Consider the following 5,247-nt stretch of genomic DNA (forward strand, 5'->3'; position numbering starts at 1 on the left):
TATATACGAGGGGCTTCTTTCAGTTTCCGTCTACCAAATCCACTCACAAGGCTTTGGTCGGCCCGAGGCTATAGTAGAAAACACTTGCCCAAGGTGCCACGCAGTGGGACTGAACCCAGAACCATGTGGCTGGTAAGCAAGCTACTTACCACACAGCCACTCCTGCGCCTACTACTTGCTTAATCAGAAGATTGGACACCATTATAGTAGCGGAGAAACAGTGAGAAAGAATCAGTGTGCTTGTGTACCACTGTTTGCAGCATGTTGGTGAGTGAGTATTAATCAGTCAAGTGTTACTTGTTACTTGAACTTACTGGCGATTCCACATATTTCATGTGCTATTGCTCTCAGTAAAGCAACAGCTGTGACAGAAGGAGGTGTGTGCCCAATTTCATGATTAAACTTAAATATTTAGCACTCATGTTATTTAAAAATTCTCAAAACTATCTCAAAGATACAGAATAAACTATTTTCTCAAATTATGAAAATGTACCACCAGAGGTGCATATAGCAGTTGTGTGAAGTTTGTAATGAACTACTAGTGGTACATGTGGCAGTTAATGTGTTAAGATATTTTGGTATGTGTAGTAGCAGTACTGTACCAGATATATATGAATTGGACTCCATAGTAGATTGCTCTTGCACTTTTTAGAGGATCAAAGACTAATTGGAGGTTAAGTATTCTATGGCTCTGAAGAGGAAACTTTGCCTTTGAGATGCTATTTCTTGGCCATAGATTGTGCTATAAATTAAATCTTCATAGCATAGGTTTGTGTGTTGTTTATGTGAATAGAGGGTGTGGTGCAATGATGGAGTCATTGTGATATTGAAGGAGACAGAGTTGTGAGGTTTCCATTCATTTAATCAAGTGCACGGCATATCTGGGCTTGAGGTGTTGTGTGGATGATGCTCATGTGCAGAATTTTAAAAGGCAAAAGGTAATAACATCTCTGTAAAAGTATGGATGGTTAGAAGTAACACCAAGTAGATCATTTAAGATATGTGTGGAAGACACAGCTAGATGTGTGAATACCAAGGGATAGAATATATGTTGGAGTGATCTCTGTCAGTGTACACTGCTATGGAACAGTATGATGGAAACCTTCTAGTCCAACAGATGAGATAAGGCCAGATGGGAAAAATCATTATCCATTATCATTAGCCATCTGTTTAGGTAGTCCATGATGTGTTAGTATATGATGCAATTACTAATATATTTTACAACAAATATTGTTTGTTATTGATGTGACCCTGAAACGAAAATAATAAAACATCTAATAGAAAGTTGGCTGCAAGAATGCTGTCAGAGTTAAATATTTTGTGCACTCTTTGGACCAGAAAAACAACAACAAAAAAAAGAAATAACTAATAAAATGATAGTAAATGACTGGTTAAATAAATGTACAGCCAGTACCTTGTGGGAAACCAATTCATATAATCAAATAAACATTGTTTGGTGAGTTATATAGCTAAATAAAGTTTTATAACATTATGTTTCGTGACAAAGTTTTAGAACAGTGTAGTTCACCAAAGGTGTGCAATATAAAAAGAAACAATAATTTATAAACTAAATAACAATTTAAAGACTTCAGGACAATAAATATTCTTTCTTCTACAGATAGTAAATAACGACATTAAGTACACAGTAAAGTATATGTTAATGCTTCAAACAAACAATTTGAAGAGTATCTAAACATAACAAGACACACTGAAATATCGAAGTCAAGTTATATATGAAATATTACCATGTTATTGTTACTGTTTAACCCTAGATTGGCTCTGATCAAACAGGTCTATGATCACAATCATTCCACAAGAGCGTGACCATTCCATCTTTTTTTTTTTAATATTCTACATTATGTAATGTGACCTTCCTTTATTAAGACAATTGTTGGGGGAAAATTTAGTTGTCGTCTCTTGTAAGTCAAAACAGCCTTGTTGAAGCTTTCTTGTTGGCTTGTATTTCACATAAACAGGTTGTATTTGGTTAGTTCTATAAATGAAGATATTTATATGAATTACTGGAAGAAGCTAAGACTGAAGTATTAAAAATGAAGAATTTCTTTGGTATATAGGAAAACACATATTTACGTAGCAAGAAGAAATAGGAATGTAAATTTGATGTTTTTTTTCCATAAGTATTATCAGCATAATACTTAATATATAAAACTCTATGTAAAACTTACAACATAATACTATCAACATAAAAATATCAATCGTATAATGCTTAAGACACTATATCCTTCAAAAATTCCATGCTTTCCCAAATTCACCAACATTACTCCTGATGTACCTATACATCTTTTTTCCTTTGTGGTTCTTTCAGTGTTCACTTTCTTTCTTTTTTTTCTGTGTTTATTCTGTGTACTGTGCAAGTACATTTAGCTTCCATTGCTGTCTTTCTTTATGTGACTTATTTATTGTTTTCTATCTCGTCAACTAACCTTTTCCCAACAAGTTGTAGTGCACCTGAGCACTGTATACAATCAGCCCATTATTTGGCAGAATCACTGGTATGTCACAAAAGTGCATTAGTAGTATTTCTTCTGGCTCTTTACGTTCTGAGTTCAAATGCTACCAAGATCAACTTTACCTTTCATCTTTCTGGGATTTATAAAATAAAGTACCAGGGGTTGATTCAATCGATTAACTCACAAAAAAAAAAAAAAGAATGCTGGCCTTTTTATTCTTTTATTCTTTTACTTGTTTCTGTCATTAGACCACGGCCATGCTGGGGCACTGCCTTGAAAAACTTTAGTTGACTGAATTGACTCCAGTGCTTATTTTTTAAGCCTACTTTTTATTCTATCAGTCTGTTTTGCCAAACTGCTAAGTTATGGAGACATAAGCACACCAACACCAATGGTGGAGAACACACACACACACACACACACACACATACACATGTACATATACGTATACATATGATGGATTTCTTTCAGTTTCCTTCTACCAAATCCACTAACAAGACTTTGGCCAGCCTGAAGCTATAGTAGAAGATACTTGCCCAAGGTGCTATGCAATGGGACTGAACCCGGAACTATGTGATTGAGAAGCGAACTTCTTACCACACAGCCACACCTGCACCATGTTGTAAAATTTGAAATAATTATTAATGGTTCTAAGGTTTGAAACCAGGTCACCATTTCACTTCACCAACATTTTCATTTTCTTCTGGCTATTCAGTCACTCTGAAATAAATAATTACCTTATTGACCTTTACAATAAATTCTCAGGGAACTGTCCTAGTCACTGAAAGTTAAATTTTCTGATCTGTCGCGCTTGACCTAAAGTATTTAATGGGCTGTTGACTTGGAATTCTGCTTCTAACAGGAAGTGTTTTTTTGGTTTTTTTGTTTTTATTTCTGTTTTCACTACCATTCACGTCCACAGTTTATTTACCCACTCCTTCCTATAAAAGACTTTCATTAAAACATATGTACCTCCCCACTTAATATATATATTACACTTAATGTACATTACATGTGAAAATCACACATGTGTGTATATCTGTGTGTGTGTGTGTGTGTGTTTGTGTGTGTGTGTGTGTGTGTGTGTGTGTGTGTGTGTGTGTGTGTGTGTGTGTGTGTGTGTGTGTGTGTGTGTGTGTGTGTGTGTGTGCATATATAAATATAGATTTGAATATGAATGTATACACTCAAAGATATATATGCAAATCAAATATACAAAGACCGAATTAATACATATATTATTTACCTTTCTGTATTCATGGTCTAGTTCATGACACTTTCATAAATTTTGTGTGCGTGTGTGTGTGTGTGTGTGTACAGGGTGTTCAATCAATAAGGCTGCATTTATTATATTTAATATCTAAAATGCCTTATATTTGAATGACTGAACTCCACTGTGCATATGTATTGAGTACTTCTCGGTTCATCTGTTTATTCAAAACTCACACACCTCTCTGTCTCTCTCTGTTTCTGTAGATACAGGCACAGTTCTGTGTTAAGAAGTTTGCTTCCTGACCATATGGTTTCGGATTCAGTTCCACTGTGTGACATCTTGAGCAAATGTCTTCTACTTTAACCCCAGGCCAACCAAAGCCTTGTGAGTGGATTTGGTTGATGGAAACTGAAAGAAGCCCATTGTGTGTATATGTATGTTACTGTCTTCTTTCCTTGACATCGCATGTCACTGTCACTGCCTTGCAAGTGATGTCCCTTGTTTCCAATCTTTTGGGACATGTCTGATCATGGGGAAACATTACCTATTTCGGAACAGGTAAGGGTTGGTGACAGGAAAGGCGTCTGCCTCAACAAATTCCATTCGATCCAAGTAAGCATGGAAAAGTGGATGTTAAATGATGACATATGTATTCTTTTATTCTTTAACTTGCTTCAGTCATTTGACTGCAGCCATGCTGGAGCACTGCCTTTAGTCAAATAAATTGATCCCAGGACTTATTCTTAGTAAACCTAGTACTTATTCTACAAGTCTCTTTTGTCGAAATACTAGGCTACAGGGATGGTGGGGGATAAACACAGACACACAAATATATATATTTATATATATTTTGAGCATGGCCATTGCCAGTACCGCCTGACTGGCCTTCGTAGGATTTTCGAGCGAGATCGTTGTCAATGCCCCTGGACTGGCTCTTGTGCGGGTGGCACATAAAATACACCATTTTGAGCGTGGCCGTTGCCAGTACCGCTTGACTGGCCTTCGTGCGGGTGACACGTAAAAGCACCCACTACACTCTCTGAGTGGTTGGCGTTAGGAAGGGCATCCAGCTGTAGAAACTCTGTCAAATCAGATTGGAGCCTGGTGTTGCCATCCGGTTTCACCAGTCCTCAGTCAAATCTTCCAACCCATGCTAGCATGGAAAGCGAATGTTAAACGATGATGATGATGATGATGATGATATATCTTAATATATAAAGCTGAAATTGTGCGTTTGTGTGAAGCCTTTTTGAAAGTTTATAAAAATCCACATTTTCCACTTTTTCGTAAAAATTTTTACATCAATGGAATTTTCTCGATCTGAACTTTCTAGTGCAGTAATTAGATTTTTAAAATTCCGTTTACTTTGTGTGATTTAAGGGAGATTTGGCTGTCGTTTCTAGCAATTTTTATATTTCATCCCTTCTACTTGGAACGTCGTTCTTACACACGCGCTCAACATAAAAATATAGAGAGTAACAGTGGGAGAGGGAGAGAGAGAGTAAGTGATACATACAACGTCATAGATTAAACTTTCATCTCAGTATTCTTTACCTATTTTTC

The 5,247-nt window shown here is 36.3% G+C and overlaps 1 protein-coding gene across 1 annotated transcript in view; it reads left to right on the top strand.

Annotated features, from left to right (window-relative positions):
* LOC106875007 (tyrosine-protein kinase fyna) overlaps positions 1-5,247 on the top strand; it is a 430,432-nt gene that overhangs the window by 61,032 nt on the left and 364,153 nt on the right. The gene's annotated exons all lie outside the window — the stretch shown is intronic.

Source organism: Octopus bimaculoides, chromosome 3 (assembly GCF_001194135.2).
Source record: "Octopus bimaculoides isolate UCB-OBI-ISO-001 chromosome 3, ASM119413v2, whole genome shotgun sequence".
Classification (NCBI taxonomy): Eukaryota; Metazoa; Mollusca; class Cephalopoda; order Octopoda; family Octopodidae; genus Octopus; species Octopus bimaculoides.